This window comes from Miniopterus natalensis, chromosome X (assembly GCF_054644295.1).
Source record: "Miniopterus natalensis isolate mMinNat1 chromosome X, mMinNat1.hap1, whole genome shotgun sequence".
NCBI lineage: Eukaryota > Metazoa > Chordata > Mammalia > Chiroptera > Miniopteridae > Miniopterus > Miniopterus natalensis.
Window position 1 is genome coordinate 49,472,182 of NC_142103.1, and position 25,572 is coordinate 49,497,753.

General features: G+C 40.8%; 1 pseudogene; it reads right to left on the minus strand.

Moving 5' to 3' along the window:
- Positions 1 to 23,070: 23,070 nt before the first annotated feature.
- LOC107537241 (small ribosomal subunit protein eS17 pseudogene) lies at positions 23,071 to 23,477 on the minus strand (annotated as a pseudogene).
- Between the last annotated feature and the right edge of the window lie 2,095 nt (positions 23,478 to 25,572).

Below are 25,572 nucleotides of genomic sequence, written 5' to 3' on the forward strand. Positions count from 1 at the left end.
ATACCCTTATATGACCTCTGTTAAACCTTGGTGATAGTGCCTGTATTGATAGGCATATGGAGGGAGATCCAAGATGGTAGCAGACTGAGTGGAATCTACACTTACACTCTCCCTGGACCAATCTGGATTTACAACTAAAACATAGAAAAACCATCCTAAAAACCAACTGAAGACTAGCTGGAGAGCACCCTCATAACCAAGGAGGAAGCATGGAGACAGCATAGACACTGATAGAAAGTACAGATGCGAGAGAGCTGGCTGGGTTCCCACAGGCAGCAGCTGAAGGTCTCCAGGGATATCTCAGCTCTGGGGGGGTTCCCACTGAGGACTCTGGGGCTTAAACCCCAAGCTGGACTTCCCAGCCAAGACCACCAGGACTGAGAAAGGTGCTCACATAATATCTGGCTGTGAAAAGCAGCTGGGTTTCTGTCTGCCAGGGAGAGGCGGCTGGAACTGCAAGCACCCTCTTAAAAAGCCAATACACAAAGTTTTGTGTGCAGCCACTCACCTTGGGCTCTGGCTGAGGCACAGCAGAGTGGACTGGAGCTGTGTGGGGAGAGTCTTGGGTTGTGAGCTCTAGAGAGTGAGATCAGGGGATGCCTATCTGGATTCCTGTGCCAAGTCATTCCCCCAGACTGTGGAAGACATCTTTCTTAGGGAGACAATTTTTCGCTTTTGCCTGAGGGGGAAGCAATTACCCCACCCTGCTGGATAGCCTCTTGCCTTGCCCAGAAGAGTTTCTACAGTCTGAAGTTTGTTAAGAGACTGATAAGAACCAGCCACTCCACCCTGTGGAGCTTCTACAGCCTGAGGCTCATAAAGAGAATCAGATTAATCAGCCTTGCAGGCAGAGGCAGATCTCAGCGTGTTTCAAGTCTTTTTCTGATCTGCTTTGGGACACCGCAGACCTTGGAAAAACAGACTTTGGTGTGCACCTTGGTCCTGTCCAAATGAACCCAGCCCCAACAGAAGAAACCTCAAGCCTAGGGTTCTTGATGGCTTTAAACAAGGTATTCACAGCCAGTCACAAACAGTGTCTGACATTGGCCTGCACCAGAGACCTTCCAAAAATACTGAGAGTCCTAGAAGATCTACCTAGTACTTAGAAACAAACCCAAAAATGTAGCCAAAATGGGGAGACCAAAAAACAAGCTCTAACTGAAAGAACAAGAGAAGCCTCCAGAAAAAAAGCTAAATGAAATGGAGATAAGCAATCTCTCAGATATAGAATTCAGAATACTGATTGTAAGGATGCTCAACAGCATGAAAAAAGATATGGCAACTCTGAAGGAAATTAAGAATGACATAGCAGAAATAAAGAATATATTAGAAGGAATAAACAGCAGATTAGAGGAAGCTGAGGATAGGATCAGAGAATTAGAAGACAGGGTAGAAAAAAAAACATTCAATCAGAGGCCCAAAAAGAAAATCAATTAAAAAACAGAAGGACAGTCTAAGGTACCTGTGGGACAACATGAAACATAACAATATTCACATCATAGGAGTGCCAGAGGAGGTCAAAAGTAAGCAGGTGTTAGAGAACCTGTTTGAAGAAATAATGGCAGAAAACTTTCCTAACCTGGTCCAGGAAAAAGTCATGCAAGTTCAGGAGGCACAGAGAGTCCCAAACAAGAACAATCAAAGAGGCCCACTCTCAGACACATCATAATTAAAATGCCAAGAATTCAAGACAAAGAGAGAATCTTAAAGGAAGCTAGAGAAGAGCAATCTGTTACATACAAAGGAGCCCCCATAAGGCTGTCAGCTGACTTCTAATCAGATAGGAATATGGTAGCCCCAATTAGGTAGCTTATGAAGTTTGAAGTCTGGTCTTAATGTGACAATCATTTCCTCTGTATTTTTCCATCACACACACACACACAAAATAGCAGGCTATAAAGACAGCTTGAGAAAACAATAGGGTTTCTGAATTATTGTGTCTTTCCATTTTGGTCTAGCAACATTTCATTTTTTTCTCTCTTTTGACATTGATTATAAGCTAGGCTCTAGTCTCAGAGTCCAGTCCTAGAACAACAATGGAAGCTGAAGACTTAGCAATGTTGTGTCACTATGAGTCAGTTGCTGAGAAGTGGAGACTCAGCTCACTGGAAAATAGAGAAACAACACACAGGGTTTTTGCATAGTGAACTATAAGAAGATAATCTCTCAGAGCTAAATCTTTGGGTGCTTTCCAAAGTGTAAATAAAGCTCACACCAGTGTGGAAGAGTTTCTCAGCAAGGACTCTAGAAAAAAAAAAAAAAAAAAAAGACTGTTTAAAGAAGGTCAAGTGCTGGACTGGGCAGTGAGGGGAATCATTTCTCCAAGAGAGTCAAAGACAAGTGGACAGTTCAAAATTAACATGAAGAAGGGGAAGTCAGAAGGAGGTCACTAAATTGCAATCAAGGGCTTAGGTAGGCCAGAGAAAGGGATTTCAAGAATGGGTGTTGTAGGGTGAGCACTGACCAAAATAAGTTAATGATCGGTATGCCCTCTTTAACTAAATAACATTGTTCTCTTATTCCAGATACCAGAAAGTACTGGGCTTTTGTAGGCTATAAATAGTAAGAGGTATTGGTTGCTTTAAAACAGCCTTGGTGTTTCAGAAACCAATATTTCAGCTCTTCTATTAGAAACAGACTTTTATGTTTTGTTGTTCTTTGTTGCGAGAAAGATGTCTCTGTGCTTTGAATATTTCATTTACATGTATTTCTCTATAAAACACTAAAAATTATTTCTAAACTTTACAACAACCATTTTGTTGAACATCACATTTCCTTTTCATTTTCCTTCTATGCTGGACTAAAGGAAATGTTCATAATGGCATGAAGCTCCTATAAAGGTGACATTAGCATCATGGTAAAATGAGAAGATTCCTTTATTTCTCCCCTTAAGTTTATAAGTCAGACAACTACAACTCAACAAAGAATCTTATACTCAACACACAAACATGCTTGAAAGATTTATTCATCAGAAGGTTTGTATATTGGAACCAGTAGGTGCAGCAGGATGAAGAAAGAATAGGATAGGTGGTTACAGACACAGTTTGGTGCCTACCACAGGTCCAGCAAGTGCAGTAGTAGTGAAGAAACCAGACTGCATCCTTCACACTATGGCCTCGAGTATAAGAGGGGCAGAAGCAGTGTTCCCCCAGGAAAAAGCATCTCCCTCCCTCTGTCCCCATTGTGGCAGACTCCAGTAGAGGTAACTGGAAAGACTTATACATTGCAATGAATGCCAAAAGCCATTGCTGTCAGATTGGTAGAGCAGCAAAATCATGAATTTGCCTCACTTGTACATCTTATCCTGGAAAAACCCAACAAAAGAAGCTGAGAAGCACCAAACAACACAGAGGTACCAACAGCCATTTCTGAAAAGGGACAGAGCCATGAGGTTATTGAATTGCCACCATTGCTCCCCCCATCACAGCAGACCCTGGTAGAGGTGGCTAATACAGTAGTGTCAAAACAGTACAGTAGTCTCAAAAGCCATTGCTGGTCAAGAAGCAAAAGCTTAAAATCCTCAACTTGTCTCCCTACCCCAATCTTCTTGGCTAACCCTGGTAGAGACAGTGGAGATGTCTCCAAACATACAGCAGAGTTAAAGACCAAAGTGTGTGCTATAACACCAACTACTGGAAAACAAAAGAAAGTACCCTACCTATTACTTGCTGAATTGTTCAGAGCAAAAAAGTGTCTAAATAAGAAAAGAGTTTGCTACCTCCAATATTCAGGCAGAGAAAAATCAATCAAATACCATGATGAAGCAAGGTAACATGGAAGCACAGGAAGAAAATAAAAAGTCTCCAGAAACCAAACTCGAGGTCATGTGAGACTGTAATTTAAATGATAGAGAATTTAAGATAGCAGTTATGAAGAAATTAACGGGACACAAGAGAACTCAGAAAGGCAGTTGAATGAGCCCAGGAATAAAATTACTTAACACAAGTAGTACTTTAACAAAGAGATTGAAACTACAAAGAAGAACCAAACAGAAATTCTGAAGATGAGGAACTTAATAAATAGGATGAAGAATGCATTAGAAAGCATTGGAAATAGAGCACACCAGATGGAAGATAAAATTAGCAAGTTTGAAGACAGAAATGTAGAAATGGCTCAGGAGGAAGAAAAGAGAAATAAGAGTTTAAAAAAAAAATTCTCTAATAATTATCTGACTCCATTAAAAGGAGCAACATAAGGCTAATAGGTATTCCAGAAGAAAAGGTGGAGAAAGGAACAGAGGGCTTACCTGAAGAAATGATTGATGAAAACATCTCAAGCTTATGAAAAGAAATATACTTAAGAATAGAGGAATCTGCCCTAGCCGGTAATGTTCAGTGGTCAGAGCATTGGCCTGTGGATTGAAGGGTTTCAGGTTCGATGCCAACCAAAGGCAAATACCTTGGTTGCAGGCTCCATCCCTGACCCTAGTTGGGGTGCTTTCTGGAGGCAACCAATCAATGTGTCACTCTCTCACTGATGTTTAATTCTGTCTCTCTCTCACTTCCTCCCCTTCAACTTCTCTGAAAGGTAATGGAGGAGGACTGAAGATAGTGGCAGAATAGGTGAAAGCAATATACACCTGCTCCCAGCACTGAACCTGAGATACAGCTAAAACTTAGAGCAATTAACCTGAATTAACAACCGAAAGACACCCGAACAGGAGTATTATATCCAAAGATTGAAAAACAGAAGCTACAAAGAGACTGGTAAGAGGGGCAGAGGTATGGAAAGGGCTGGTCCCTGCACCTATGGGCAGCAGCATTAGCCAGAGAAATATTGTGGCTTCAAAAGCCCCAGCAGAGGAAAGAGGGGACTCAATCCCATGTCAGGACCCACCACCAAGAAAAACAGGGCCTGAAAGAATATCCTGCATAACATTTGGCAACAAAAAATAAATGGGGAATTGGCCCACCGGAAAAGGGAGGGAGTCTTCCTGAATCCAGGGAATTCTCCTTAAAGGCCACTGCAAAGGGACTTGCTCTCTAGCACTTACCAAGGGTTCTGGAGGAGGGAAGAGACTCAGGCCATACAGAAGCCAGAAGAAGAACATCATGGTGTCATAGCACTGGAAATCAGGAAGGCAGGCTTTTTTTTTTTTTTTTAATTTATTTTTTATTTTTATTTTTATTATTTTTTTAAGTTTTATTATTGTTTAAAATATTATAGATGTCCCTTTTTCTCCCCAATGACCCATTCCACCCCGTTCCTTCCCCCTCCCCAGTCCCTCTCCCCACCATTGTCCATGTCCTTGGGTCCTGTATATATGCACATAAATTCTTTGGTTACCCTCTCCCCCTCCACCCGCCCGCCCTCCTCCATCCCTCTGACATTCATCAGTCTCATCTATGCTTCCATGTCAGTGAATCTATTCTGTTCATCAGTTTATTAAGTTCTTTAGATTCCACGTATAAGCGAGATCATGTGATATTTGTCTTTCTCTGCCTGGCTTATTTCACTTAGCATAATATTCTCCAGGTCAATCCATACTGTCCAAAGGGTACGAGATTCTTCTTCTTTACAGCTGCATAGTATTCCATGGTGTAAATGTCCCACAGCTTTTTTATCCACTCATCTACTGATGGGCACTTGGACTGTTTCCAGATCTTAGCTATTGTAAACTGTGCTGCTATGAACATCGGGGTACATATATCCTTTCTGATGAATGTTTCAGGATTCTTATGATACATCCCTAGGAGTGGAATCACTGGGTCGAACGGCAGCTCCATTTTTAATTTTTTGAGGAACCTCCATACTGTTTTCCATAGTGGTTGCACCAGTCTGCATTCCCACCAGCAGTGTACTAAGGTTCCCTTTTCTCCACACCCTCACCAGCACATGTCGTTTGTTGATTTGTTGATGGCAGCCATTCTGGCAGGTGTGAAGTGATACCTCATTGTGGTTTTAATTTGCATCTCTCTGATGATTAGCAACGTCGAGCATTTTTTCATGTGTCTGTTGGCCATCCATATGTCCTCTTTGGAGAAGTGTCTATTTAAATCCTTTGCCCATTTCTTAATTGGGTTGTTTGTCTTTCTCTTGCTGAGTGCTATGAGTTCTTTGTACTCTTTGGAAATTAGCCCCTTATCAGATTCATCCTTGGGGAAAGCAGGCTTCTGAGGTCCCAGTCCCAAACCAACATGTCACACTGTCCATAGACACCATCTCCCAGGGTCTAGCAATTCTATTCTTACAGCACCAGCTGGAGAAAGTGCACTAACACTGTCATCCAAATACTGGTGATACCACCCTGCCAAGCTTGAGTATGGCATGAAGAACTGAAGGCTGTACTCCAAAGGGCCCTGAACAGTGCTTTTTCCTCTGGAGAAACTATAGACAGCCTTAGACTAACATTGAAGCCAATGGCTGGGGAATAAGAGCAAATTTTCCCTCCCTCCCTCCCTCCTTCCCTCCCTCCCTCCTTCCCTCCCACTGAGTATGCGGGCACAATTCCCTAAGGAAGGCACCCTGGGCAGGGCCTCAGGATACTGGCAGCTGTGGAATAAGGGGGGCCAGCATGTGGAAGCCTCCCTTCAAGATCTTTGGCCAGGCACCACCAAGCTAGACAAACAGCAGCTAATAAACCTGCTAAGATCCTGCATCACCCTCAACAAGAGGCTGCCAGAGCTTTCATTCCTAGAGCTTAGATTTTCATTACAAAACCTGCCTGCACCTCAGGCCAAGCACAGATCAACAGCTGGAGCAAAGTGAAAACCAGAACTGAGACTTTGGAGCCTTCCTCCTTAGAGGCATTCAACAGAGCCTAAAGCAGTGGGCTGCAGGGAGAGGCTGTGACAAGCTCTCTATTCTCCCCACAAGAGCTAGTGCAATTGCAAGCAGAGGAGGCAGACTTGTGCATCACTCCAAACTGAACCTGCACCATCCTGCAGGGGCATAATCACTGGGACAGAGGGCCACTGTGAAACCCGGTGGATCCCCTAGGAGTCTCACTCCAAGAGCTCTGGTGGGGTGCCCCTGAGCTGTAGGGCAAATGGCTAACTCCCTTTTTGAGGCTGAAGACCTGCACCACTTCCAACAGGGGGCCATCAGGATTTGAATTCCCAAAATCTGTCCACACCACCAGTCAAGTTCAGACTGAAAGGGGGAAGGAATTGAAGGTCAGAACTGGGGCATCTGGACTCACCCCATTGGGAGTCTATATCAGGACTTCTCCTAGTAAACTGCAAGGAGAGAGAGGGATGACAAGCTCTCTCCCACCCCCCACAAGAGCTGGTGCTACCCCAAGCAGATGGGGCAGCCTTGATCTATTACTCCAGCACCCACCTACACCATTCTGAAAGTGCAGCCTCCTTGAGTAAAGAAGTCACAAATAAGAACTGTGAAATCTGGAATGTCCCCCTAGGAGTTTCCCTTCCAGAGCTCTGACATGGAGGTTAAAGGAAAGTACTTACAACCCCACGAGAGAGCTAAGGACCCTCACCACCTCAAGAAAAGGGTGGATTAGACTAGAATCCCGAGATTCTGGTGGTAATGCCCTACTAATCTCATATACACTGCAGTAAGGAGGAGCAAAGCAGAGTTAAGACATTGGGCTTGACTCACTTGGAGCACTCCAACAAGACCTCTGGCAGAGCACTGCAGAGATCGAAGGAAGCAAGTAGCTCTATCTCTCTTCCCAAGGGAATGGGACACCCCAAGTGAAGGGGGGTAGCCTTGTTCTCTTCCTCGAAGCTCTTCCTTCACATCCCTGCTAGGGAAGCCACACATGGGAAAGGAGATGTATCTCAGAGCTAGGACATCTCATGGGACCCCCTCAGAGCTTACCCTTAGGGTTTCTGACAGGGCATCACTAAGCTAGAAGGCAAATAGGTAGCTCCCCTCTTGAGGTCTGATATCTTGTGTCACTACATTCAAAGAAGGGGTTAGATTTGCACTCCCATCTCCAGCTGCCTCCATCTTGCTAAGTTCAATTCTGTGGGGAGAAAGTTAATCCTACCCATGAATGGGCCAATAACAATCAGCTTCCAATCCCAACAAGAGAGTGCACATAACCCACACAAGGGACATTACTACAGCATTCAGCTCAGGAGTTCAAAGAGATTTTACCACTGTGCCTCACAGAACACTTATTACATAAGGCCACCCCATAAAGACAGGGTGTCATAGTAGTTCTATCATACACATAGGAACAAAAAGAAAAAGACATCTAAAATGTGGTGACAAAGAAACAACCGCAAAACAAAACAAAAGAAAAAATCACTGCCAGAAAAATCTCTTGAATAAATGGAGATAAGCAAGCCATCAGAAATAGAGTTCAGAGTACTGTTACAAAAATGCTCAAGGAAATTAATGAGAATCAGATGACACTTAAGGGGAAGGTCCAAGAACTTAGTGAAAGCATGAAAACAGGTATAGATATGATAAATAAGAACCAGACAGAAATGAAGAATACTATGTCTGATATCAAGAATATGCTGGAAGGAATTAAAAGCAGACTTAATAAAGCAGAAGGTAGAATAAGTGACTGAGAATATAAGGTAGAAAAAAACAATCAGATCAGCAAAAAGAAAAAAGAAAAATACTTAAAAAGCATGAGTACAGTTTAAGGGATCTTTGGAACAACATGAAGTGAAAAAACATTTGCAATGTAAGAGTGCCAAACGGAGAGGAAAGTGAGCAAGGGATAAAGAAACTGGTGGAATAAATAATGACAGAAAGGTTTCCTAAGCTGGTGAAGGAGGAAGCCACACAAGTTCAGGAAACACAGAGGGTTCCAAACAAGAGGGACCCAAAGAGACCCACTCCAAGACATATCATAATTAAAATGGCAAATGTTGAGGACAAAGAGGGAACATTAAAGGCTGCAAGAGAGAGACAAACAGTGACCTACAAGGGAACCCCATAAGGCTGACAGCTGATTTCTCAACAGAAAATCTTTAGGCCAGAAGGGAGTGGCATGAAGTTCTCAAAGTAATGAAAAGCAAGAGCCTGCAACCAACACTATTTTATCCAGCAAGGCTATCATTTAAAATTGGAGATGAAATAGAGAGCTTTCCACACAAAAGAAGGCTAACGGAATTCAGAACCACCAAACCAGCATTTCAAGAAATTCTAGAAGAGCTGTTTTAAGAAGAAAAAGCAATATTAAGAGAAAGGTACTTTGGCATAAAGGGAAATAATGGCATTAAGTGAGTATATTTCAATAACCTTAAGTGCATATAGATTAAAACGCTCGAATCAAAAGACATAGGGAAACTGAATAGATAAGAAAATATGACCTGTATATGTGCTGTCTAAAAGAGACTTGCCTGAGAGCAAAATATTCTCACAGGCTGAAAGTGAAAGGATGGAAAAAAATATTCCATGCAAATATAAACAAAAAAACCCTGGAAAAACAATCCTTGTTTCTGAAATAATACACTTCAAATTAAAACACATAACAAGAGACAAAGAAGGTCACTACATAATATTAAAGGGATCAATCCAGCAGGAGGAAATAACCCTTATAAATAAATTTGCACGCAGTATAGGAGCACCTAAATATATAAAAAATTTCTTGGTGGACTTTAAGGGGGAATTGACACCAACACAATCATAGTGAAGGACTTTAACACCTCACTCTAATCATTGGACAAATCAAGAAAAATCTCAACAGGGAAACAAAGACCGTAAATGACACACTAGATGTAATAGGTTTAGTTGACATTTACAGAACATTGCATCCCAAAGTAGCAGAATTCACATTCTTCTCAAGTGCACATTGAACCTTCTCAAAAATAAACCACATGTTAAGGCAAAAAACAAGTCTACAAATTCAAGACCTAATTCATGTCAAGCATCTTCTCAGATCACAATGGCATGAAACTAGAGATCAACATTATAAAAAACTCAAAAATATTCAAACACATGGAGGTGAAATAGCATGTTATTAAACAATGAATGGGTTACCAATGAGATCAAGGAAGAAATAAAAACTACCTGGAAAAAAAATGAAAATGAACAGACAACAACCGCAAATCTATGGGACACAGCGAAAACTGTCCTGAGAGGAAAAATCATAGCAGTACAGGCATACCTCAAGAAACACAATCATGAAACACAACAACTAAAAGAATTAGAAAGAGAAAAGGAAGAAAATTCCCCTGGAAATAGAAGGAAGAAAATAATAAAGATCAGGGCAGAAATTAAAGACATCAAGACTGAAAAAACAATACAAAAGATAAATGAAAGCAAGAGGTGGTTTTTTGAAAAGATAAATAAGATTGCAGTATTTTTAGCCAGACTCACCATGAAACAAAGAGCGAGGACCTAAATATGTAAAATCAGAAATGAAAGAGGTGATATAACAACTGTTCCAACAGAAATACAAAGGATTGTAAGAAAATACTATGAGCAACTATATGTCAACAAACTGGACAACTTGGGTGAAATGAACAAATTCCTTAAAAAGTACAACCTTCCAAAACAGAATCAGGAAGAATCAGAAAAACCTAAATTGGCCAAACTCTTTTTATGAGGCCAGCATCATCATAATCCCCAAACCAAATAAAGGCATTACCGAAATTAAATTGCAGTCCAAAATCCCTGATGAACATAGATGATAAAATCCTCAACAAATTACTAGGAAACCAGATCCAGCAATACATAAAAAGATCATACACTAAAATGACAAAATGAGATTTGTTGCGGGGATGCAAAGCTGGTATAATATTCACAAACCAATAAATGTGATACATCACATAAACAAAATAAAGGATAAAAATCCTATGATTATATCAATAGATGCAGAAAAAGCATTTGACACAATCCAGCACCGATTTTTTATAAAAACTCTCAGCAAAGTGGGAATAGAGAGAACATACCTCGATATAATAAAGGCCATATATGACATATCTACAGCCAACATCATACTTAATGTTCAAAAACTAAAATCATTTTTCTTAAAAGCAGGAACAAGACAGGGATGTCCACTTTCACCGCTCTTATTCAACATAGTACTGGAAGTCCTTGCCATAGTGATCGGACAGGAAGAAAACACAAAACATATCCAAGTTGGAAAAGAGGAAGGAAAACTGTCATTATTTTCAGATGACATGATATTGTACATAGAAAACCTTTAAAACTCTACAAAAGTATTACTAGATTTAATAAATGAATTTGGCAAGGTAGCTGGATACAAAATTAACATCCAAAAATCACCAGCATTTTTATACACCAACAATGAATGCTCAGAAATAAAAACTAAAATTCATTACCATTTACCATTTCAAATAAAAAAATTAGATACCCAGGAATAAACTTGACCAAGGGTGTAAAATACCTGTACTCAGAAAACTACAGGACACTGAAAAAATAGAGGAAGATATAAACAAGTGGAAGAATATACTATGTTCATGGATTGGAAGAATTACTATCATTAAAATGTCCATAGTACCCAAAGCAATGTATAGATTCAAAGCAATTCCTATTAAAATACCAACAGCATATTTCAAAGATCTAGAACAAACACTTCAAAAATTTATATGGAACCAAAAAAGACCCCAAATAGTCACAGCCATCTTGAGAAAGGACAGAGCTGAAGGATCACTTTACCAATTATCAAACTGTACTACAAAGCCATTGTAATAAAACAGCCTGGTATTGGTACAACAACAGACATATATATCAATGGAACAGAATAGAGACCCCAGAAATAGACCCACACCATTATTGTCAGTTAATATTTGACAAAAGAGACAAGAGCATACAGTGGTGTAACGACAGTCTCTTCAATAAATGGTGTTAGGAAAATTGAACAGGTACATGCAAACAATTGAAACTAGATCACCAACTTACTCTATACACAGGAATAAATTCAAAATGGATAAAAGACTTAAATGTAAGTTGCAAAACCATAAAAATCCTGGAAGAAAACATAGGCATTAAAAAGTTATGGAACTGGAGACGTTCACCTTATGGAAAGACCAAGTGGAACTCCAAGGCTTGGGCTTCAGGAGGTTTATTTTACACTGGTGGGCCCAGAGGAGTCCAATGCCAAAGTCTGAGTCCAGAGCACAATCACACAAGGAGTTATATACTGTACATGCTTCCACCTACGTGGCATCTATACCTTGCTTAGGGCGGGGAAAAGCCCTTTCTGGTTTGGCACACATGCGAACATAGCAGGATGGCAATAGGGGAAGCCCCGGGGGGGGGGGGGGATTGTCAGCCATTTTAGACTGAATGTTCCCTTATCATTCCCCCCTTTGATTCCCCAGAGGCAGTGATCCCCAGAGGGCATCATTAAAGACATCTAGTGGCTGATACCCTTGTAAAACTAGGATCTTGGCTGTGGTTAGGTGGGAGACTGAATTTTCAATGAACTTCATTAGTGGGTTGAGGACGCAATGACCTATTATGACCAGGAGGGCAATGGTGATGAGTAGCCCCACTAGGGGGAGTAACCAGGAGGACCATTGCTCTTGTCCCCACCATCCCTGGAAGTTTCTTGCCCCTTCCATTGTTTTATTTTCTCCCTGAGTTCCTTTACTTTGGTAACTACTATTCCTGACTGATTTGTGAAGTAGCAGCATTCCTCTCCTAAGAAAATGGATGATGCCAGGGTACAGTAGATAGTAAACAGTACAACTCTAGCAAGTAAAGTCCAGTCAGGAGGGGCTGTCGCAGCAAGTCTAAGTCCAAGGATCAGGGTGATGAATAGGGCTGCAACTGGGAACCAGAGGTCTTCTGTGCTCATCAGGTAGCTGTCTGCCTTAGCCAGATCTTGAGGGGGGTCACCTGTGTCCGGGCTGTATCTCCAATCATCCGAGTGCTCCTCCTCAGGAATGTAGTGGGCTTTCTTGACTCTGGAATGCTAGACCCACGGGGTGATACCTGTAACTTTAAGAGCAGTGGGGGTGGTTAAAACTACAGTGTAGAGTCCTGTCCAATGTAGCCTGAGGGGTTCCTTTTTCCAGTCCTTGACCCAGACTAGATCTCCAGCCTGGAATGGATGGACCCTAGAGGGATGGGAATCCTTTCAACTGCGTACTGCTGTAGTTCTGGCAGGGTAGTTCCCAGGTCCTGGAGTTATTCTGTCAGGCTCCAGTCCCCTACTTGATGTAGGTCTCCTGGGATGCTTCCTAAACTTGGGGAGGCTTTCCATATACTAATTCAAAAGGGGAAAAGCATAACTTGCAGGGGTGCAATGGGTATGCAGCAGGGCCAAGGGCAGTAGATCTACCCAGGAGAGACTGGTTTCTTGGCTGTATTTGGCTGATGTTTCCTTAAGGGTATGGTTCATGTGCTCTACTTTCCCTGAGCTCTGAAGCCAGTATGCCATGTGGAGTTTCCATGATATGCCAAGAGCCTTTGACAGGGTCTGGATGATTTCAGCTATGAAGGCCAGTCCATTGTCACTGTGGATGCTCAGCAGTAGTCCAAAACTAGGGATGACCTCCCATAGGAGGGCCTTCATGACTTTTCTGCTTCTTTTAGTCCTGGTGGGAAATGCTTTGGCCCATCCTGAGTATCTGCACACTAAAACCAGGAGATACTTGTACCTGTGACTGGGCAGGACCTCCATGAAATCTATCTCTAAGTCCTCAAAAGGAGAATTTTCTGTTCTCTGGACTCCAGGAGAGGGCTGAGGTATGGAATGTGTGTTGTTCCTGGCACAGGTAGCACACTGTTCCCCTACTGCTCATCACAGTGCCAGCAGGTGGCTGATGTAATACTGTTTTTTCAGAAGGGCTTCCAGGGCAGTGTTTCCAAGATCAGTGAGCTGATGGTACTCAGATACGAGGTGAGTCCCAAGGGTTACCAGGACTATGATGTGGCTATCCGGTAGTCACCACCAGCCTTGCACTGTGAAGGGTAGCCCCTTCTTCCTTGGCCCATTTAGTCTCCTCAGGGTTGTATTTAGGCTGGTGAGAATCTTTGAGGGCCGGAGTTGGGTCTGGATGGGGTGATTCCTTCTGGGTGGCTACTGGGTCCAGTTTATGCAATGGGCCTTTGATGTGGACCAACAGGCTGTGTGAGTACCCCTAGAGCTATCTTGTTCTTTTTGTGGATGAACAGGTTGAATGGTTTCTCAATGTGAGGCAATCCCAGTGCAGGGGTTTTCTGAGGGCTGATTGATGCTCCGGAATGCCTCCTCTGCCTCTTCTGTCCAACACAGAGGACTCCAATTGGGACTGGTTAAGGCAGCATAAAGGGTTCTTGCTATTGCCGAGAAGCCCAGAATCCAGATCCAGCAAAACCCTGCAGCCCCTAGCAACTCTCAAAGGCTTCTCTTCATCTGAGATTGCAATGGCGAGGTGATCACCTTCTTTCTCTAGGGTCCTAAGGCCCAGCAGCCTTGTAAAAGGAGAAACCCAAGGTACCGAACTTGCCATTGGCAAATCTGGGCCTTCTTCCATGATACGCGATACCCAGCTTCTGACAGCAATTTGAGGAGGGCCCGCATTTCTGCCATGCAATTTCCTTGGTTTTGCTAGCGAGGAGTAGGTCATCCACTTACTGGATAAGGGTACATTGGACAGCCTCTCACGGGTAAGTTGATAGGTCAGGGTCTAAAGCATCCTCGAACAGGGTGGGTAAGTTCTTAAAACCCTGTGGTAACTGGGTCCAGGCCAGTTGTACCTGTCTTCCTGTGTCTGGTTCTGTCCGTTCAAAGGCAAACAAGGGTTGGCTCTGGGGTGTGAGCCAGAGGCAGAAGGCATCCTTTAGGTCTAGGCAGGTGAACTACGTGATGGTGCCAGGAACCTGGCTGAGGAGGGTGTATGGGTTTGGAACCACTGGATGCAAGGAGACAGTTACTTTGTTAATGGCCTGGAGGTCAGGCACTGGACAGTATCCACCCCCAGGTTTCTTGGCAGGAAGGAAGGGAGTGTTCCAAGCCAATGGGCATTCTACAAGGACACCAGAGTCCGTGAGCTTGACTAGGTGGTCTCGGATACCCAAGTGTGCCTCTTGGTGGATGGGCTACTGCCTTTGCCTCTGCGGGTGAGCTCTGGATGTTGGCTCAACTATCACTGGGGCCCAGTTGAGGGGGAGTCCAAGAGGGTTATCTTCAGCCCAGATGAAAGGAAATTGTGCCTGGAACCCGGGGGGGGGGGTTCACTTCATTCCAGAATGCTGAACAGCCTCTACTCTTCCTCTCTTGGGGTGATGACTTCCATAACGAGGTGTGCAGAGTCTTCACTACCGGGGTGTAGCTGCAGGGTGGTAACCCCTCCTGGTCCAAAGGTGATCTGGGCCCCAAGCTTAGAAAGGAGGTCTCGGCCAAGAGATGGATGGGGCATTCAGGCATGTACAGGAAATCATGTCGTATCCGATGGCCCCCAAGTTCACACAAAGGAACTTGACAGAAGGATTTCTGGACTGCCTGGTCCTTGGTTGCTCCAAGTATTGTGACTGTCCTCCCCAGGGCAGCCACAGGCATAGTGACTACTGACTGTTCTGCTCTGGTGTCTACCATAAAAGTCACATATTGGCCCCCGACATTTACCCTGACTGTGGGCTCATGCAGGTGAAAGAGTATCAAGCCCAGTCCCCTTCAGTCAGAATCTATGCTGGCTAACCCAACAAGGTTGCCTTCTTATGGCTCCCCTCGATATGTGCTAAGTTTCTGAAGTTTTCCTTCATTGGGACACTCATTTTTCCAGTGCCTAGTCTCCTTGCAATAGGTACACAGGTCTACCCCTAGTGGGGTCCATCAATTTCCCCCCCTTTGTCGGGCGAGTATTCTTTTGCTCTCTTGATCCCTCCTCTTTGAAGGCTGCTGCTAGGAGGCTAACTTTCATCTTGTCAGGTTCTCATTTGTAGGTGACTTCTCTGTTCATGTGCCCTTCCCTGCCTATTGGTGCAGAACAGTACCCAGGGGGGAAGAGTTTGCACTATTTCTAACCAGGAAGCTATATAAGGAAACTAGTCTGGGTGGCTGGGGTTTCCAGTGACAACTTGCCAGACCCAGAGGATTGTGGAGACATCCAAGGTTCCCTCCAAGGGCCAACTGACCCCAAAAGTGGTCCATTCAAGTTCGCACAAAGTGCGAAGAGTGCCAGGAGTCATTTTGATGCCATAGTCCCCTAAAAAGCCTTCTCAAAGTTTTTCCGCATAGAGTCTAGGATGATGGGCTTTCCCTGATGTCCTCTCAAGTTCCTGTGTATGGTGTCAGATATAGACAAAAGGTGGGGGGTCCCCCGAAGGACCTCTCAGATGCCCATCCATCCACTACCTCAGGGCAACTTGGGCCGGCCTTGACTAAGGTGCACCAGTATAATTCTCAGGCTTGGTCAACCGAAGCTGATTCACTGTTATGCTGTTACAGGTGACTACAGATACGAATTGGGGCCAACTGAAATCTCATGGCTAGTGCCGTGGGATCATAGACACATTCACTCTCACAGTCATTCTCACAGTCATTCAGAGGTTATTACATTCCCTCCCTGGTTAACCCTACCTGGGGACCACTAGAGGTTCTTGAGAGGTGATCAGGCTCCCCTTCTACCCATTCAGGCAGGCCCAACTCTGTTGGGGTCCTGGGGCATTACTGTGCTTGATGCCCTGGTCCTGGTCCTGTCCCATCTCACCTCCTTGAGTCTGGTGGGGACTGCGGTGCAGGGCCAAGTGGAGGCAGCTGGATCAAAGACTGCCAAATCAGGGCAGGGCGAGCCTTCTCCTCTGCAACTCCTCCTTGTCATCCGCCACCCCGTGCTCCCACCCAAACCATTGGCTGCAAGGGCCAGCACAGTTGGGCTTCCCAGTCAGGGAACCAAAATGTTACAGAACCAAAGACATTTACCTTACGGAAAGACCAAGTGGCACTCAGAGTCTCGGCATTCAGGAGGTTTATTTTAGGACAGAGGGCCCATAGTAATCCAACTCCAAAATCTGAGCCCAGAGCACAATCGGGCAAGGAGTTATATGCTGTATATGCTCCCACCTACATGGCAGCTATACCTTGCTTAGGTCGGGAAAAGCCCTTTCTGCTTTGGCATGTGAGGGAACATAGCAGGATGGCAATAGGGGAAACCGCGGGGGGAAACTGTTGGCCATTTTAGACCAAGTTTTGCTTTATCAAAAGTCAAAGACATCTTACATAGTGGAATTTTCACTGATACATCTCCTAAAGCAAGAGAAGCAAAAGAAAAAATAAACAAATGGGACTACATCAAACTAAAAACCTTCTTCACAGCAAAAGAAATCAGCCTTAAATCACAAAGAAACCCCGCAGTATGGGAAAACATATTTGCCATGGATGCATCTGATAAGGGACTAATTTCCAAAGTGTAGAAAGATCTCATTCAATTTAGCAAGAAGAAGACAAACAATTCAATTAAAAAATGAGCAAAGGACCTGAATAGACACTTCTCCAAAGAGGACATACAGATAGCCAAGAGACATATGAGAAAATGCTCAATGTCACTAATCATCAGAGAGATGCAAATTAAAATGACAATGAGGTATCACTTCACACATGTCAGAATGGCTACCATCAAGAAAACAGCAAATGACACATGATGGTGAGGATATGGAGAAAGGGGAACTTTGGTACACTGCTGGTGGGAATGCAGACTGGTGCAACCACTATGGAAAACAATATGGAGGTTCCTCAAAAACTTAAAAATGGAGCTGCCTTTTGACCCAGTGATCCCACTTCTAAGAATATATCCTAAGAATCCTGAAACACTAATCAGAAAGAATATATACACTCCTATGTTCATAGCAATGTAATTTACAATAGCTAAGATCTGGAAAAAGCCCAAGTGCCCATCAGTAGATGGGTGGATAAAATGCTGTTGAACATTTACACCATGGAATACTATGCAGCTGTAAAGAAGAATGATCTCTTATCCTTTGGGACAGTATGGAAGGACCTGGAGAACATTATGCTAAGCGAAATAAGCCAGGCAGAGAAAGACAAACATTACATGATCTCACTTATAGGTGGAATCTAAAGAACATAATAAACTGATGAACAAAATAGATTTAATGACATGAAAGCATGGAACAGACTGATGAATCTCAGAGGGAATCTGAGGTGGGTGGGGGTTGGGGAGAGATTAACCAAATAATTTATATGCATATATGCATTGCATATGGACACTTACAATCATGTGGTGATGGCCTGGGGCAGAGAGTGGGTGTGGGGTGGAAGGGGTCAATGGGGAAGGCAAGAGTCATCCATAATAATTTCAAAAATAAAGGTAAATTTTTAAAAAAACAATTGGAAAAATATCTTGGAGTGAAAATTAAAAATTAAATTAAAAAAAATAAAGAATAGGGAAGCTAACACCTAATTATATCAACACAAAAAGACATTTTCAAGACATATTTTGTTCAGAGTGGCATAAACTAATGACAAAGACTGTTCAAGGCAACTAGGGAAACAATTGTAATATACAAAGGAAACTCCATTAGCTTATTATGAAATTATTCAGTAGAAACAGTGTAAGCCATGAGAGAATGGAAGGAAATATTAAAAGTATTGAAAGAGAGGAAGCATCAGCCAAGTAAAATCTATACAACAAAGTTATTCTTCGAATAGAAGGATAAATAAACACTTTTCCAAAAATACCAGAGAATTTACCACTACAAGACCTGCATTATAAGAAATGTTAAAAGAAGCTTCTGTACCAGAAACAAATAAACAAAAGTATAACAAACTTTGAGTAAGGCGACTAACAGTTAGACAGAATCAGGAAATTACAACTCTACTTCATATAAGATATTAAGCACTTAATTGCAATATAATGGTTAAAGAGGGAAAAGTGCATTAAAAATAACTATAACTTGCAATCTGGCAATGAATGCACAACAAAAAGAGATACTTTGTGAAAACAAAGTCATAAAATGGGAAGAGAAAATGGATTGAATGTGTACAGGTAAATGAAGATAAGAAGAAATCAGAAGAAATGGGACTATTGTATATATGAGCCATTTACACAACCTAATGATACCAAAAATAAACAAATTCAGAGCTGAGACACAAAACATAAAGCATGAGGAAATTTTAAATAATCATAAGAAATTGCCAAACTAAAATAACAGACAGAATCACAAGGAAAAAGAAACAATGAGATAGAGAGCAACCAGAAAACAAAGATAAAATGGCTGTAGTAAGTGCTCATGTATCAATAATCATCCTAACTGTAAATGGACTGAAATAAAAATTCAAAAGGAACAGGGTAACAGATAGATTAAAAAATAAGACCCAACTATGTGTTGACTACAAGAGATTCACCTCAGCTCCAAAGACAAACATAGGCTCAAAGTGTAGGAGTGGAAGATGATACTCCAAACACAGCATCCAGAGAAAAGTGAGTGTAGCAGTACTTCTATCAGACAAAATAGATTTCAAAGTAAAAAAGGTAATAAGACATGAAATGGACATTTAATAATGATAAAGGGGAAATTCATGAAGAATACATTATGCTCATTAATATGTAAGCGCCCAGCCTGGAAACACCAATATATATAAAACAATTCCTAACAGAACTAAAGAGAGAAGCTGACAAAAATACAATTATAAGAGGGGGCCTGAATGCTCCACTTACACAGCAATGAATAGATCATCTGGACAGAAAGTCAACAGGAGGAAATCAGCCTTGAGTAACACATTAGAACCCATGGACTTAATTGATATTTATAGAACTGTCCATTCCAAAAATGACAGAATACATAATCTTCTCAAGAGCACATGGAATATTCTCAAGGATGTACCATATATTGAGGCACTAAATTAGTCTTAATAAATTTAAGAATACTGAAATCATACTAAACATATTTTCTGATCATAACAATATGAAACTGGAAATTAACAACAAAGAGAAAGCTGGAAAAACAACAAATATGCAGAGATTAAACAGCATGGTATTGAACAACAATTGGGTCAAATAAGAAATAAAAGAGATCAAAAGAAACATAGAGACAAATAGAAATAAAAATACGACATACCAAAATTTTAGGGATACAGCAAAAGCTGTAGTAAAAGGGAAGTTTATAACATTACAGGTCTACCTCAACAAACAAGAGAATTTCAAATAGACAATCTAACATTATACATTAAAGAACTAGAAAAAGAAGAACAAATGAAGTCCCATATCAGTAGAAGAAAAAATAAAAGTAAGAGCGGAAATAAATTAAATTGAGAAAAAAATGACTATAGAAATAATTAACAAAACAAAGAGATGTTTTTTTGAAAAAATATACAAAAACATGACAAACCTCTGGCTAGACTCACTAAGAAGAAACAAGAAAAAACTTAAATAAAATCAGAAATGAAAAAGGGGAAGTTAAAAGCAACACCACAGAAATACAAATGTTTATAAAAGAATGTTATGAAAGGTTATATGCCATCAAATTTGATAACTCAGAAGAATGGGACAAATTCTCAGAAGTATACAACCTTCCCAGAATGAATCATGAAAATGTAGAAAACCAAACAGGCCAATCACTAGTAAGTAAATTGAAACTGTAATAACTCCCCCCCGCCCCCCCCCCAAAAAAGTCTAGGGCCAGATGGCTTGATTGTTGAAATCAATCATGCATTCAAAGATTTAATACCAACTCTTCCTAGCTTCTTTCAAAAATTGAAGAAGAGGCAATACTCCCTAACTCATTTAATAAAGTCAAAATTACTCTGATACCAAGCCAGTCAAGGACAACACACACACACACACACACACACACACACACACACACACACACACAAATTACGCTCCAATAGCTCTTATGAACATAAATGTAAAAGTCCTGACCGAAATACTATCAAATGAAATACAACTATACATTAAAAAGATCACAAATCATGATCAAGTGGGGTTCATTCCAGAGATGCAAAAATGGTTGAAAATTTGTAAATCAATCAACACAATAGATCTAATTAATAAAATAAACTATACAAATTATATGATAATTTGAATGGATGTAGGAAAAAAGTTTGATATGATAAAACATCAATTTATTATAAAAATCACTCAATATTGCCCGGCTGGGCATGGCTCAACAGTTGAGCGTCAACCTGGGATCCAGGTGATCAGGGTTCGATTCCCGGTCAGGGCACATGCCTGGGTTGCAGGCTCGATCAATGACTCTCTCATCATTAATGTTTCTATCTCTCTCTCCCTCTCCTTTCCTTCTCTGAAATCAATAAAGATATATTTAAAAAAATCACTCAATAAAGTAGGTATGAAGGAAAAATACTGTGAAATAATAAAGGCGATATATAACAAAACCTCAGCTAACATTATAGTCATTGGTGAAATCCGGAAGCATTTCTTCTAAGATAAGGAACAAGATAAGAATGTCCAATCTCACTAATTCTACTCAATGTAGAATTGAAAGTCCCAGCCACAGCAATCAAAGAAAAAGAAATAAAAAGCATCCAAATTGGGAACAAAGAAGTAAAACTTTCACTATTTGCAGATATGATTCTAAATTAAAAAACAACAACAACTCCACAAAAAATCTATTAGAACAATAAGCATGTACGTTAAAGTTACAGGATTCAAAATCAATATATAACATCTGTTGCATTCCTATATACTAACCACAAAATATTAGAAAAAAATGAAAAAAATCCCATTTACAATTGCAACAAAAATAATAAAACACCTACAAATAATCTCAGAGAAGGTAAAGAACCTGCACACTAAAAACTATAAGACATTATTGAAAGAAATTGAAGACATAAAAATGAAAAGATATTACTAGTTCATGTATTGGAAAAAGTAGCAATGTTAACGTGACTATATTACCAAAAACAATATACAGATTTTGTTGTTGTTGTTGTTTAAAATATTACAGATGTCCCTTTATCTCCCCAATGATCCAATCCACCCCATTTCACCCCCCCTTGCCAGTGCCTCTTTACACCATTGTCCATGTCCTTGGGTTGTACATATATGCATATAAATTCCTTGGTTAATCTCTCCCCCTCCACCCACCTGCCCTCCTCCATCCCTCTGTAATTCGTCAGTCTGATCAGTGCTTCCATGTCATTGAATCTATTCTATTTATCAGTTTATTCAGTTCTTTAGATTCCACATATAAGTGGGATCATGTGATGTTTGTCTTTCTCTGCCTGACTTATTTTGCTCAGCATAATATTCTCCAGGTCCTTCCATACTGTCCCAAATGGTACAAGGACCTTCTTCTTTACATCTGTGCAGTATTTCATGGTGTAAATATCCCACAGCACTTTTATCCACTCATCTACTGATGGGCACTTGGGCTGTTTCCAGATCTTAGCTATTGTAAATTCCACTGCTATGAACATAGGGGTGCATATATTCTTTCTGATTAGTGTTTCAGGATTCTTAGGATATATTCTTAGAAGTGGGATCACTGGGTCAAAAGGCAGCTCCATTTTTAAGTTTTTGAGGAACCTCCATACTGTTTTCCATAGTGGTTGCACTAGTCTACATTTCCACCAGCAGTATACTAGGGTTCCCCTTTCTCCATATCCTCGCCAGCATGAGTCGTTTGTTGATTTGTTGATGGTAGCCATTCTGACAGGTGCGAAGTAATGCCTCATTGTTTTTTTAATTTGCACCTCTCTGATGATTAGCAATGTTCAGCATTTTCTCATGTTTCTTGGCTACCTGTATGTCCTCATTGGAGAAGTGTCTGTTCAAGCCCTTTGTCCATTTTTTAATTGGGTTGTTTGTCTACCCCTTGCTGAGTAGTATGAGTTCTTTGTATACTTTGGAAATTAGCCCCTTATCAGATTCATCCTTGGCAAATATGTTTTCTGAGACTGTGAGGTTCCTTTGTATTTTGCGGCTGTTTTCTTTTGCTCTGCAGAAGCTTTTTAGTTTGTAGTCCCATATGTTCATTTTTTTCTTTTGTTTCTCTTGCCCTAGGAGATGTATCAGTGAAAATTCCACGACATGGGATGTCTGTGAGTTTATTGCCTATGTTTTCTTCCAGGACTTTTATAGTTTTATGACTTCCATTTAAGTCTATTATCCATTTTGAGTTTATTTTTGTATATGATGAAAGTTGGCCGTCTACTTTTATTTTTTTGCATTTACCTGTCCAATTTCCCCAACACCATTTATTGAAGAGACTTTTTTTTCCCCTAAGGTTGTCCATGGTGTATTGATAATATTACAGCAGAAAGATTCAAATGGCTCCATGTGGTGTTTTAAAATTCATCCCGACTTTAGGCTGAGTGACCTGCAGGTTGGACAGGCTGCCAAAATTCAAGAGCTTCAGCATATCCTTCATGTTAGGGTCAGCTTCAATGATCTCCTGATCCAGAGCTGAGACCTTGGGTATGTAATGGTCTCTCCTCTGTCTCTCCTCTTTCTGCAGCTTGATGGAGATGCCTCTCACAGGGCCTCGCTGGAAGCGCTTCATTAGGTGTGTGACGTACCCATGATCTTATTCCAGAGCTTCTTGCTGAGAATGATGGCGATCTCCTCACACAAGTGCTTGTTGGTGTTGAAGTCATTTACCAGGCACATGTAGTACTTCCTGATCATGCCACTGGCTGCCTTCTTCACGGTCTTGGTGCAAACGCGGCCCATCTTGGCGGGTCCCTGGTGAGAGAGCAAAGAGACTGTCTTTACTCCATTGTACGTTCTTGCCTCCTTTGTAAAATATTAACTGGACATAATGGAGTGGATTTATTTCTGAGGTTTCTGTTGTGTTCCATTCATCAATATATCTGGTGTTGTACCAATACCAGGGTGTTTTGATTACAATGGCTTTGTAGTGCAGTTTGATATGCTGTAAAGTGATCTCTCCCACTCTGTTCGTTTTTATCAAGATGGCTGCGGGTATTCAGTGTCTTTTTTGCAATATAAATTTTTGAAATGCTTGTTCTAGATCTGTGAAATATGCTATTGGTATTTTAATAGGGATTGCATCAAATTTATAAATTGCTTTGGGTAGTATGGACATTTTAATGATATTAATTCTTCCATTCAGTGAGCACGACATATTCTTCCACTTGTTTATATCATCCTCTATGTCTTTTTTCAGTATCCCGTAGTTTTCCGAGTACAGGTCTTTTACATCCCTGGTTAAGTTTATTCCTTGGTATCTTATTTTTTTAGTTGCAATGGTAAATGGTATTGTTTTTTAGTTTCTCTCTCTGAAAGTTCATTGTTCCTGTATAAGAATGCCATTGATTTTCCGATAATGATTTTGTATCCAGCTACCATGTCAAATTCATTTATCAAATCTAGTAGTACTTTAATGGAGTCTTTAGGGTTTTCTATGTACAATATCATGTCATCTGCAAATAATGAAAGTTTTACTTCCTCCTTTCCAATTTGGATACATTTTATGTTTTCTTGCTGTCTGATGGCTGTTGCAAAGACTTCCAGTACTATGTTGAATAAGAGTGGTGAAAGTGGATATTCCTGTCTTGTTCCTGTTTTTAAGGGAAATGGTTTCAGTTTTTTAATATTAAGTTTGATATTGCCTGTAGGTTTGTCATATATGGCCTTTATTATGTTGATGTATGATCCCTTTGTTTTCACTTTGCTGAGAGTTTTTATCAGAAATGGGTGCTGGATTTTGTCAAAGGCTTTTTCTGCATCTATTCATACGATCATATGATTTTTCCCCTTCATTTAGTTTATGTTGATGTATCACATTTATTGATTTGCGGATGATACACCAGCCTTGCGTCATCTGAATAAATCCCACTTGATCCTGGTGTATAATCTTTATAATGTATTGCTGGATCCAGTTTGGTAGTATTTTAGTGAGGATTTTAGCATGTGTGTTCATCAGGGATATTGACCTGTAATTTTCTTTCTTTGTAGTGTCTTTATCTGGTTTTGGGAATAGGCTGATGCTGACCTCATAAAAAGCATTTGGAAGTTTCCCCTCCTCTTAAATTTTCTGGAATAATTTGAATAGAATAGGTGTTAATTCTTCTTTGAATGTTTGGTAAAACTCACCTGTAAATCCCTCTGGTCCAGAACTTTTGTTTGCTGGGAGTTTTTTGATTACTGCTTCAAATTCAGTAGTTGTTATCAGGCTATTCAGGTTTTCTGCCTCTTCCTGATTCAGCTTTGGAAGATTGTATGCTTCTAGGAATTTGTCTATTTCACCCATGTTGTCCAGTTTGTTTGCACATAATGGCTTTTAGTATTTTCTCATGATCCTTTGTATTTCTGTTGGGTTGGTTGTTTTATCATCTCTTTCATTTCTGATTTTATTTATTTGGGCCCTCTCTCTTTGTTTCTTAATGAGTGTGACTACAGGTGAATCGATCTTATTTATCTTTTCAAAGAACCATCTCTTGATTTCATTGGTTTTTTGTATTATTTTTTAGTCTCTATGTCACTAATTTCTGCTCTGATCTGTATTATTTCCTTTTTTCTACTTCCTCGGGGCTTTTCTTGCTTTTCTCATTCTAGTTATTTTAGCTGTTTTGTGTTTAGCTTTTTTTTGTTTCTTAAGATAGGCCTGTAATACTATGAATTTTTCTCTCAGGGCTGCTTTCATTGTGTCACATAGATTTGGCGTTGTTGTCTATTCATTTTTGTTTTTTTTTTCATGAAGTGTTTGATTTCTTGCTTGATCTCATTGGTAACCCATTCCTTATTTAATAACACACTATTTAGCCTCCATGTTTTTGAATATTTTTAAGTTTTTTTACAGTGG